Source organism: Cottoperca gobio, chromosome 18, assembly GCF_900634415.1.
Source record: "Cottoperca gobio chromosome 18, fCotGob3.1, whole genome shotgun sequence".
Taxonomy (NCBI): domain Eukaryota; kingdom Metazoa; phylum Chordata; class Actinopteri; order Perciformes; family Bovichtidae; genus Cottoperca; species Cottoperca gobio.
In genome coordinates this window covers 12,836,378-12,850,105 of record NC_041372.1, presented here as the reverse complement: position 1 = coordinate 12,850,105, position 13,728 = coordinate 12,836,378, and the positions used below count along the sequence as shown (strand labels likewise).

The window sequence follows — 13,728 nt, the reverse complement described above, 5'->3', positions numbered from 1 at the left end:
TGTTCGCAAGTGAGGGGACGATGGAGCGAGAGATTGGAGCAGCGGGGACGGTACTGCAGTCGCTTTACTCCACCAATGTGACGAAAAGAGAGGTGAGCCAGAAGGCAAAGCTCTCAATCTACCGGTCGATCTTCGTTCCTAGCTTCATCTTTGGTCATGAAGGCTAGGTCACGACCGAAAGAACGAGATCACAGGTATAAGCGGCCAAAATGGGTTTTCTCAGACGGGTGGCTGGCGTCTCCCTTAGAGATAAGGTGAAAAGCTCAGCCATCTGTGAGAGACTCGGAGTAGAGCCGCTGCTCCTTTATGTTGAAAGGAGCCAGTTGAGGTGGTTCGGGCATCTAGTAAGGAAGCCACCTGGGCACCTCCCTAGGGAGCTGTTCCAGGCACGTCCAGCTGGGAGATTATGTCTCCTCACTGGCCTGGGAATGCCTTGGGATCCCTCAGTTGGAGCTGGAGGATGTGGCCCGAAGAAGGGAAGATTGGGGTTCCTTTCTGGAGCTGCTACCCCCGCGACTCGACCCCAGATAAGCGGTAGACGATGGATGGATGGATGGACTCTTTATTTTACAGCTTCACATTTACATTTACATTTCAAATAAAAATGTACAAAATACATGATAAGCTTATAAAATATGATGCACTATTACACACATTGATACCAAAAAGTATATATAATACAACATTGAAATGCTTCACACACATAAATGCGTAATCTTTCTGCATTATGACTTTTACTTTTGATACTTTCAGTAGATTTTGCGAGTAATACTTTTGTTTGAGTGTCATTTCCAAGGCATGTCTTTACCTTTTGTTTTAGTGTTTTTATAATGCATTATTGCTTTTTTTTCTCAAGTAAAAGATCGGAACGTAGTACGACGTCAGTCGGCCTTCAACTCAATGCATCTTTGATCGCCTGCAAAGAGGCAAAACAAATTTAGCACTCTTCTTTCTGTCCTATGCAGGCTATGTTTTGTTAATAAGAATGCAATGCATGAACAAACTTTTGCTCTGACGTGTAACTCTTCTTTGTGTGAAGTGTCTCTTGTTCATTCTTCTAAAGAAAAGGAAAACAGGTTTTTCTTCCTTGAAAGACTTTTTTTTATTCCTCAGTTCTTCTTTCAATTTACTGATAATGAGAAAAGGTTTCATCTGGCCTACCCAAAGCAGTTTACTCTGCAGCCCGAGAGCTGACCAGGACCAGAAGAAGAGAACACATTCCTCCGGTTTTAAAGTCCTTACATTGGCTACTTGTTTTTAAAGCACTTTATGGTCTTGTTTTGACATATGTCTCACATTCTTACAGTGTATGAATCGGTGCTGTCCTCTGGCACGAGTCTGTTACTTGTTCCAAAGTGCTTGACTAAAGCATTATATTTTTATAGCTGCTAGAAGTGTTGAAATATTAAACTTAAAACTTATCAATTCAGTCAGCCCTTTGATTAAGAATGGTATATTTATGGACATTATTTACATTCTTCTATTCACGTATTTATTGCAGTTGTAATATTTTATTCTATTTAAATGCTATTATATTAATCACTTCTTTTATCATATTTAAGATGTAGATTTTATTCAATTGTACTATTATACTACTATTACTGTTATTATAGCTTTTAATTATATTTTAATTTGCATTTTTATAATTGTATCTCATGTGCATTGGTTTCCATCCATCCATCTACCCCTAACCCTAACCCGCAGCAGCTCCAGTAAGGAACCCCAAACTTCCCTTCTCCGGCCACATCCTCCAGCTACGACTGGGGGATCCTGAGGCGTTCCCAGGCCAGTGAGGAGATATAATCTCTCCACCGAGTCCTGGGTCTTCCCCGGGGTTTCCTCTTAGCTGGACATGCCTGGAACACCTCCCGAGGGAGGCACCCAGGTGGCAACCTTACTAGATGCCCGTACCACCTCAACTGGCTCCTTTCAACGTAAAGGAGCAGCTAACCACCTCAACTGGCTCCTTTCAACGTAAAAGGAGCAGCAGCTCTACTCCGAGTCGCTCACAGATGGCTGAGCTTCTCACCCTATCTCTAAGGGAGACGGCAGCCAACCGTCTGAGAAAACCCATTTCGGCCGCTTGTACCCGTGATCTCATTCTTTCGGTCATGACCCAGCCTCCATGACCATAGGTGAGAGTAGGACTGGAGATCGACCGGTAGATTGAGAGCTTTGCCTTCTGGCTCTGCTCTCTTTTCGTTACAACGGTGCGGTAAAACAACTGCAGTACCGCTCCAATTCTCCGGTCAATCTCTCGCTCCATCGTCCCCTCACTAGCGAACAAGATCCCGAGGTACTTGAACTCCTTCACTTGGGGTAAGGGCTCATTCCCTACCCGAGTAGGCAATCCACCGGTTTCCTGCTGAGATCCATGGCCTCAGATTTTGAGGAGCTGATCCTCATCAAACCGCTTCACACTCGGCTGCGAATGCCATAAGGACCACATCATCTGCAAAGAGAAGCGATGAGATCCTCAGGCCACAGAACTGCAACCCCTCTCCTCCACGACTACGCCTCGATATCCTGGCCATGAATATCACAAACAGGATTGGTGATAAAGCGCAGCCCTGGCGGAGGCCAACATTCACTTAGAACAAATCCGACTTACTGCAGAATATCCGGACACAACTCTCGCTTTGGGCGTACAGGGATTGGATGGCCCTCAGAAGTGACCCAATACTCCCGCAGCAACTCCCACAGTATCACCCGGGGGACCCGGTCATACGCCTTCATCTGATCCACAAAACACATGTAGACCGGATGGGCGTACTCCCAGGCCCCCTCCAGGATCCTTGTGAGAGTGAAGAGTTGGTCCATTGTTCCACGACCAGGGTGGAATCCGCATTGTTCCTCTTCAATCAGAGGTTCGACTATCGGCCGAACCCTCCTTTTCAGTGCCTTGGAGTAGACATTACCGGGGAGGCTGAGAAGTGTGATACCCCTGTAGTTGGCACACACTCTCTGGTCCCCCTTTTTCAATAGGGGAATCACCACCCCGGTCTGCCACCCCCTAGGCACTGTCCCAGACTTCCACGCAATGTTGACGAGGCGTGTCAACCAAGACAGCCCCTCAACACCCAAAGCCTTCAGCATTTCTGGACGGATCTCATCAACCCCTGCGGCTTTGCCACTGTGGAGTTTTTTACTACCTCAGTGACTTCCGTCAGGGAAATTGACGATGATCCCCCATCAGCTTCCAGCTCTGTCTCTACCATAGAGGGCGTGTTAGTCGGATTCAGGAGTTCCTCAAAGTGCTCCTTCCACCGCCCGATAACCTTCTCAGTCGAAGTCAGCAGGGTCCCACCCTTGCTGTACACAGCTTGGATGGTTCCCCGCTTCCCCTTCCTGAGGTATGGTGTGTTCCCAAATTGTACTTTAGGACATGATGTGTGGAATCACAACAACAGTCTTGAACCTTGAGGTTACATAATTTCAAGTGTAATTAAGTGCATGTACTCAATTATAATTGTGTCTCGGTTATTGTGTTTAGTTCTCTTGCTGTTCCTCTGTTTTCTGTTTCCTGCTGTGGAATTTGATAAATTCGGTGAAGCTGGTACTGTGTTGTTACTTAAGCCTCATTACGCACGAGGGTTGCAGACGCGACTAACATGTTGTTGGCTAATGTTGTTAGACAGAAGGCCGGGTCATGTGAGAATCTGCTCTTTGTTTTAGTGACATAGATTTATGACAGCTCAGCCGACTGCATGGCATTGTCACACATGTAGGTCAAAGCTTAATTAAACATGAATACTGAGTCATATCAATGTTCATCCAACCTTTTACTGCATATGGATTTAAAAAGAGGAACGTATTTTGTTAATGCTTGATGGTATTTTGCAAACCAGTTTCATGACTTATTAATGACTTGATTATTTCTGTAAAGTGTGCAACAGAGCTCAGTATCTAAATTAAGGATGGACAAAAAAATGATCACACTATGAACAAAACTAGATTCACACCTGATGACATCAGCACATTTATGGATCTCAAATATTGTTTGGATGACCTATTAGTAGTGATGGCGAGATGAAGCTTCATGAAACATTGAAGCTGTCCATCCAATTGGTTTGCACATGGGTCGAAGCTTCATGGTGCTTCATTTGCTCTACTGTGCCATCAAGTGGACAATAAATGTCAAACCGGCAGAGTAATTACAGCTTTGGTGTGTGAAGCTTTGAATTTAATAAATGAATGAATGATGAGATGAATGAAATGAGTGAACCTTGACAGGAAGTCATCAACGCACATCTGCTAACTCCCCCCATGGCGCCCATCTCTTGTTTGTCCTTCTGCCCTCAGGAAAGCGAAAGGTCCATCAAAGACTTACCAACAGTTTCTCCGCTAAGCCGTCACCACACTGAACTGTTATTAATATTTATACTGTCCAATACTCTGAGCAACACTAATGTATTTATTTTAGGGCTGTAAAATTAGCGGGTTAATTCAGATTAATTAATCACAGAAAAAATAACGCGACAAAATTTTTTACGCAGAATAATCGCGGTCTTAGATGCCCCTTGATCCTTTACGCCACCTCACGCCGCCAACTTTTAAAGATATTGTTAATTGTTCAATGAAAGATGTTATGCCAATTTTAAATTGTACTTTATATCTCGTCTGTGTTGTCTAATATTATTGTGGCAAACAAGATATTGGAGAAAGAGTATTGAAATAAAAGACATGACAGTTTATAATGATACTCATTGATTCACTCATCTTCCAAATCTGTACAAACTATTTATTAACCATTTAATAATGTATTATATTATATATATATATATATATATATATATATATATATATATATATATATATATATATATATATACAGTATATCTCAAAAGTGAGTACACCCTTTAGATTTTTGCAAATATTCTGTTATATCCTTTCAGGGGATAACATTATCCTACTGAAACTTTGATATAACTTAAAGTAGTCAGTGTGCTGCTTGAATAACAGTATAGATTTATTGTCCTTTGAAAATTACTCAGTACACAGCTGTTAATGTCTAAACAGCTGGCAACAAAAGTGAGTACACCCCATAGTGAACATGTCCTAATTATGCCCAAAGTGTCAATATTTTGTGTGACCACCATTGTTATCTAGCACTGCTTTAACCCTCCTGGGCATGGAATTCACCAGAGCTGCACAGGTTGCTTCTGGAATCTTCTTCCACTCCTCCACGACGACATCACGGAGCGCACGGATGTTGGACACCTTGCACTCCTCCACCTTCCTCTTGAGGATGCCCCACATGTGCTCAATTGGGTTTAGGTCTGGAGACATACTTGGCCAGTCCATCACCTTAACCTTCAGCTTCTTCAGCAAGGCCGTTGTCATCTTGGAGGTGTGTTTAGGGTCATTATCATGTTGGAAAACTGCCCTACGGCCCAGTTTCCGAAGAGAGGGGATCATGCTCTGCTGCAGGATGTCACAGTATATATTGGAATTCATGTGTCCCTCAATGAAATGCAGCTCCCCAGTGCCGGCAGCACTCATGCAGCCCCAGACCATGATGCTGCCACCACCATGCTTGACTGTAGGCAAAACACATTTGTCTTGGTACTCCTCACCAGGGTGCCGCCACACACGCCGGACACCATCTGACCCAAACAGGTTTATTTTGGTCTCATCAGACCACAGGACATGGTTCCAGTAACTCATGTTCTTGGATTCATTGTCTTCAGCAAACTGTTTGCGGGCTTTCTTATGCATCGGTTTCAGAAGGGGCTTCTGTCTGGGGCGACGGCCATACAAACCGATTTGATGCAGTGTGCGGCGTATGGTCTGGGCACTGACAGGCTGACATCCCACTTCTGCAACCTCTGCAGCAATGCTGGAAGCACTCGCACGTCTATTTTTGGAAACCAACCTCTGGATATGACGCTGAGCACGTGGACTCAACTTCTTTGGTCGACCCTGGCGAGGCCTGTTCCGAGTGGAACCTGTCCTGGAAAACCGCTGTATGATCTTAGCCACTGTGCTGCAACTCATTTTCATGGTGTTGGCAATCTTCTTATAGCCAAGGCCATCTTTGTGAAGCGCAATAATCCTTTTTTTCAGCCGCTCAGAGAGTTCCTTGCCATGAGGTGCCACGTTGTCCAGCATTCAGAGAGAATTGTGCCCAAAACACCAAATTTAACAGCCCTGCTTATCATTTACACCTGAATCCTTGTAACACTAACGAGTCACATGACACCAGGGCGGGAAAACAACATCATTGGGCACAATTAGGACATGTTCACTATGGGGTGTACTCACTTTTGTTGCCAGCTGTTTAGACATTAACAGCTGTGTACTGAGTAATTTTCAAAGGACAATAAATCTATACTGTTATTCAAGCAGCACACTGGCTACTTTAAGTTATATCAAAGTTTCAGTAGGATAATGTTATCCCCTGAAAGGATATAACAGAATATTTGCAAAAATCTAAAGGGTGTACTCACTTTTGAGATATACTGTATATATATATTATATATTATATATACTATTATATATATATATATCAGTTGCACCTTTATAATAGCAATCCAAATATTTTTTATAGACGCTCTACAAACCAATTATTACCCATTAACAAAAAGTTATAAAAATGTGGTCTACCTACGGCATCTGTACTGTACTGTATTATCTGTACTGGTACTGTACTGGTGTGTGTGTGTGTGTGTGTGTGTGTGTGTGTGTGTGTGTGTGTGTGTGTGTGTGTGTGTGTGTGTAATAAAATTGAATGCATTAATTAATATAGATCTGGATTGGTGGAATAATGTAAGTTTTAATACACTTACGTATATGGTTCGCAAAGAATTGCAAATGGCACATTTTCTGCATATTATTATTATCTCAGGTGATTTTGTACATTTTATTTTTACACACACACACACACACACACATTTATTCTCCTTAGTATGACATGTTCACTCTGTGGCTGCTCAATCACACACATAAGTACTGAACATTGTGTTCCAGTGTGTAAATAGATTACACTTTCCGGCATGACCTGCATCTGAGAGCCAAGTCTTGCACGAGTGTACATGTACATGTACGATTTGTTAGAACAAAAGACATCACCGAAAGCCTCAGAACCAGAATTACCAGAATGTTTGAGTGTTGTTGGAAATGAATACATCTGAGAGTGACGAATCCTTGTGCAGACAGGGAGGGACTGTGGAGCGTATTTAAACACCTGCACACTGCGTCCTGCACTAAACGCTGCATCTAGCTATCTGCATCACAACGCGACATGACAACACAAAAAGGTAAGAGGATATCATGTTGTGAATTTAAAATAAGTTAATATGTTAAAGAAAAAGTTTGAAGTAGACAAACTTACTTATTTTAAATGCATTTCACTATTTAATGTTTAATTTATCAACACTAATAATCAGAAAGATTCAGAAGTAAATTATCAAACAAAAAACATTTGATTGAAAATAAAATTAGAAAAATTATCAAAGATGTATAATGTACAAAAGCCTTATTGCAGTATTTTAAATTATTTAATGGCCCGACAATCTCAGATTTGACTTCTCTTTTAGAAGCAATAATCTTGTGCACAATATAAAACTATGTGTGCAAGAATTTCCTCCCATATGCACCTGTACGTTTTTTAATTTGGGGTTTTTTCCAGGCACAAACATGGCCCTTTCTGTGTCGCTTGAGGAGCAGTTCAAGTGCTGCATCTGTCTGGACATCTACACCAAACCCACCTCCATCCCATGTGGACATAACTTTTGCCTGGACTGCATTGAAGACTTTTGGGACACTAAGGACCATTTTGAGTGTCCACTGTGCAAAGAGACATTCAGCGAGCGTCCGCAACTCAGGATCAACCGAGCATTTGCTGAAATCATTGATTTCTACAGAAGGTTTGTTTTGAAAATTATTCCTTTTTTCATTTCTTTCTAAATATTTGTATTTATTTGAGATTTAACAGAATTGAATTCAAATCAAAAGGTCACAAGAGGAGGATGTGGACCCTGTGGTGTCACCAGGAAGCAGGAGACAATCCCTAAACACCGAAGAAGTTCCATGTGACATCTGCCAAGGAGACAAGTCGACATCGGTCAAGTCGTGCCACACATGCCAGGTGTCTTATTGTGAACTTCACCTCACACCACACCAGAGGGATCCAGCGCTGCAGAGACACCGGCTGAAGGATCCTTCCACCTTCACCAGCAGTCACCTCTGCAGAAACCACAACCAGCTGCTGACCAAGTTCTGCACGAAAGACCAGATACCTGTTTGTGAGCAATGCATCAAGAAGGACCACAAACACCACAATACTGTATGCATGGACAAGGAGAGGAAGAGGGTCAAGGTGAAGAAACGTTTATTCTATTGATCATCTTCCTTTGAACTCAGCTTAAAATAAATGTGTACAAAGAGTCTACTACTGCACATTATACTCAACATGTATTATTCTTTACACATTTTGCAGACTTGTTTGAAGGACACGAAGGCCAGCATTAAACAGATGATCCATGCAAGACTGATAAAATGAAGGAGATCCAACATTCAGTGGATCTGAGCAAAGTAAGTTGCTGTTTGGATGCATGTTTTAAAAGGGTTTGTCTGCTTTTATCTGTAAATTTACACATTTGTATCATTTCAATTGACAGAAAACCACAGATAAGGAGATACAGAGCAGCGTTCAGTTCTGCAGCATGCTGATTACAGCCATCAAGAGACACCAGGTGGAGAGCTGGTGGAGGAGCTGGAGGAGAAGCAGCAAGAAGCTGAGAGGAGAGCCTACGATATGTTCGAGGACCTGGCGCGGGAGGTCAATGAGCTGCAGGCGAAAGGCAGAGAGCTGCTGAGTCTGGTGCACACTCAGAACCCACTTTACCTCCTACAGGTTAGAAACCTGAACTGCATTTCAACATGTCTGTGCTGCGTCAACACTTCAAGACTCATGAGTAACCTGTGTGTCTTTCGCCATTTCAGAGTTTCCCTTCTGTAAGTCGACTCCCATCCACGAGAGACTGGTCTGAGGTCACAAACAGTTCAGATAACTGCATGAGCACGGTGACGAGAGCCGTTTCCAAGCTTGTGGACGTCTGCCAGGAACTTGCAAACAAATTTACTTCAGATGGTCAGTAAACCTTCGGCAGAAAAAGATCATCTACTTCACAAAATGACCAAAGATTGTTCATGAAAATAATCTTTTTTATTCTCTCTTTTTGCAGAAGCTGACAAGATGAATCAATATGCAGGTATGTTCACAATCACACATCCATTGCTTATTTCAATAACCTAGTTTAACCTTGATTAGTTCCCCTTTTTATTACCGGACTCACTGTTTTTCTTCTTTGTTTCTGCAGTCAATATCACACTGGATCCTGAGACTGCTTCCGGCTGGCTGGTCCTGTCTCTGGACAGAAAGAAGGTAACGTCTGAGTGTATGATGATTACATTAACTGTGTGAAGTTCTTCAGAATAGATTGGATTTCTCCCATTTAGCTACATATTCTCACATCCGTGAGAATCTGGTGCGATGGGGCTCAAAATGAAGCTAAAGTGCTTTGTTCATGCAATTAATAAAGTAATGTTTAATGTGATGAAGATGATGATGGTAACCATGATTATGTTGATCCACAGGTAAGCGTCAGCAGCCAGAAGAAGAGTGCCGCACTCCCAGACAATCCTCAGCGGTTTAATTCCTGCGTCTGCGTTTTGGGTAAACAAAGCTTCACATCTGGAAGAAGCTACTGGGTTGTTCAGGTAAGGAGCTCAGAAACAAGAAAAACACGCTTTAAGCTTGCAGTGTACACAAACAAGTCAAATGTCATGTGTTCTGTCACCACAGATCAGCATCTTTAGACAGGTGACACTCAATTAAACTTAAGTGAAACTTTGTATTTTTAGTTATATGTGACATACTGTGTGCAGGCATATTTTAGTGATGATAAATAAAGGTTGTGCTCAAGTTTTTTGATTTTTACAGTTGAAATAACCCTTTTTATTATGACCAGCAGTATATAAAAAAAGAAAAGTCCCTAATGTGACTCCATACAGGGTGTTTGCACAAATGAGAGTCAAGCCATTAAAATTCTTCACACACAAGTTTACTCTATTTTTGTACTTATTTAGAGTAACATTAACAACACAACATTATTTAATTAATTCCTACACATATCACAAGACATTGGTTATAATACAACCTCTAATTGGAGTTCTACATGTAGTGAATTGATACACAATCGTCCTTAAGTGAATGACAAATGTAATTTCATTATTGGAAAGCAAGATTTAAAGCATGCATGCATGTCTGACTGTGTATTCTTTACATTGGGTTTCAGGTTGGGGATAAAACCGACTGGGATCTGGGCGTGGCTAGGGAGTCCATCAACAGGAAGGGGGCCATCACGGTGCGTCCTGAGAGCGGTTTCTGGGCCATCTGCAAGCGTAAAGGCGGCATTCTCAGAGCCTGTGCCAACCCCTCCATCAACCTCAACCTGCAGGAATCCCCCCTGAATGTAGGCGTCTTCCTGGACTATGAGGAAGGGTCGGTGTCCTTCTTCGACGCAGATGCAAAGACCCACATTTACACTTACGGCGGGTGTGACTTTACTGAAGCCCTCTACCCGTACTTTAACCCCTGTGTTCAAGATAATGGGAAGAACACCGCCCCGTTGATTATCTGTCCTGTTGAGGGAAGAGTTAGGGAAGGACGAGACATAACCTATTGAGTCAGCTGTTTGAAGGATGATGTGAACTGATGTCACAATATTTAAGTTCACATATATATTATATTATGTCCTTTGTACTGTAACAGTATTTGACTAACACTGGCTTGCAACAGGCCAACATTTATGAGATGTTTGTTTTCAATAACACATGACAAACTTAATGCAAGGTTTTCACTATTTCTTATATTATGAATTGTTTTCCTGGTTTATCATTTAAATGATATATATATGTATATAAAATGCTTTAAATGCAGTTGGATGCACTGTGAAACTGTATATACTGTATATAAATGGAAAAAATACATATTTAATTACAATTGTGAAAAATAAAAAATTGTGAAATTGTTCATTTACGGCCTATTTATTTGTTGATTTAACGTACTTGCTTTAATTATTTTATATATTTTATTATTATTATTTTATATCTTTAATCTACTTTGACTTTATCATTTAGTAATCTGTATAGTTTACGTATTTTACCAAGAATTCTCGTTTTGTTGGGGATCTTCTTTCTATGCCTTTTCACGAGGGGTCCCTCAGGGTTCAATGCTGGGTCCCATCCTTTTCTCAATCGACTACAATCATTTCAAAAGGTTTGGACAAAGTCATTTTCTTTCAAGTCACATGGAAATCTCAAGTCTAGACCCAAAACGTAAGACCACAAGCCATTATATTTCTGTCCAAATAAATTTGCAGTTGCGAATTTGTAGCATATAAACATCATTTCTATAAGACAGGTTTGAGTTTTCACAACACAATTGGGTGTAGTTATTGATACAGAGTTCTAATTTAAAAATCAAGATGAACCGACCCTTTGCATGAGAAGAGTTTTGTTTTCCACACCTGAGACACCTGCATGAAAGTTTGGACTCTTCAGGAGGGAGTTTGATCACTAGGCCCCCTCCTTGCAAGAAATTACCCCAACAGAAAGGATGTACAGCAATTTGTGACGCTGCCTTTCGGTTCTGCCATCCATCCCGTGATACCTGAAATAAAAGAGAGGGAGGAAGAGGGAGGGGAAACAAGTACAGTAGGGGGTCGAGGACCCGTGAGAACAGAAGGACCGCGATGCTCATGATGTGAATAAACGTCTGCTCGAACAAGGGGGTTTTCTGGAACAGAGAGAGAGAGAGAGAGAGAGAGAGAGAGAGAGAGAGAGAGAGAGAGACGGGGAACAGAGAGGGTGAGGGAGAGAGAAAGCTGAAGGTAACAGGGAACGAGGCTCTTGGGATGTTCTAACGTTACTGAAGAAAGCTTGTTTCTATATGCCGCTGCTGAGCCAACGCTTAGAGTTAGAGGTGGGTGTTTTATCCGTCAAATTATTTTTAACAAACCATAATATCTTTATACATGTTGCAAGGTTGTTTTTAAACGTTATCTACGCAGTTTTTATTATTTGTTTCTTTTAATGTTTAGTGGTCTAATTCTGAATATTTTGTATTTTATTATATAATGTATTTTTAAACTACAGTACTTATGTTCATCGTAATCAAGGAACACATTTATTTTTATAGTCAAACAGACAACAAGCAAAACTACAAAGAATAAATAAAAGTAATCAGATAATTACTTATCTATAAGAATAAGTCTTGGCTTAGCTTCAGATCTTGCTTCTGAACATTAAATGATTTCACCTTGCTTCACGTTTTTTTTACATTTTACATGGTAGATACAGAAATGATCAAAACAAAATTATAAATAAGCAAAAGGTGCTTTCCCCTGACCTCACTAGTTCAAATAGGTGTGGTGCTAGTTAAGAACGCGGTGTACTCTGGATTGCATTCTTGCTGTCAGAACGTTCTGTTATCAGAAGCTTTGAGACGTGACAGTTGGCATTGATAATGTGGATGAGATCTGTGTAACAATCTGTTTTGATGACTACATGAAGGAAACTTAGTCTTATCACGTTTGAACGTGAATGTGAAGCAACTGTGATTCCGGTTTTCATCAGGTGTGTGTGTGTGTTCCCAAATTGTACTTTAGGACATGATGTGTGGAATCACAACAACAGTCTTGAACCTTGAGGTTGCATAATTGCCAGTGTAATTAAGTACATGTACTCAATTATAATTTTGTCTCGGTTATTGTGTTTAGTTCTCTTGCTGTTCCTCTGTTTTCTGTTTCCTGCTGTGGAATTTGCAGAATTCGGTGAAGCTGGTACTGTGTTATTACTTAAGCCTCATTATGCAGAAGGGTTGCAGACGCGACTAACATGTTGTAGGCTAATGTTGTTAGACAGAAGGCCGGGTCATGTGAGAATCTGCTCTTTGTTTTAGTGACATAGATTCATGACAGCTCAGCCGACTGCATGGCATTGTCACACATGTAGGTCAAAGCTTAATTAAACATGAATACTGAGTCATACCAATGTTCATCCAACCTTTTACTGCATATGGATTTAAAAAGGAGAACGTTTTTTGTTAATGCTTGATGGTATTTTGCAAAACAGGTTTCATGACTTATTAATGACTTGATTATTTCTGTAAAGTGTGCAACAGAGCTCAGTATCTAAATTAAGGATGGACAAAAAAATGATCACACTATGAATCAGATTCACAACTGATGACATCAGCACATTTATGGATCTCAAATATTGTTTGGATGACCTATTAGTTGTGATGGCGAGATGAAGCTTCATGAAACATTGAAGCTTTCCATCCAATTGGTTTGCACATGGGTCGAAGCTTCATGGTGCTTCATTTGCTCTACTGTGCCATCAAGTAAATGAATGAATGATGAGATGAATGAAATGAGTGAACCTTGACAGGAAGTCATCAACGCACATCCGCTAACTCCCCCCATGGCGCCCATCTCTTGTTTGTCCTTCTGCCCTCAGGAAAGCGAAAGGTCCATCAAAGACTTACCAACAGTTTCTCCGCTAAGCTGTCACCACACTGAACTCTTATTAATATTTATACTGTACAATACTCTGAGCAACACTAATGTATTTATTCTAGGGCTGTAAAATTAGCGCTTTAATTCAGATTAATTAATCACAGAAAAAATAACGCGACAAAAAAATTAACGCAGAATAATC

The 13,728-nt window shown here is 41.1% G+C and overlaps 1 pseudogene; it reads left to right on the top strand.

Annotated features, from left to right (window-relative positions):
* Positions 1-6,898: 6,898 nt before the first annotated feature.
* On the top strand, positions 6,899-10,691 carry LOC115024027 (E3 ubiquitin-protein ligase TRIM39-like; annotated as a pseudogene).
* Positions 10,692-13,728: the final 3,037 nt, after the last annotated feature.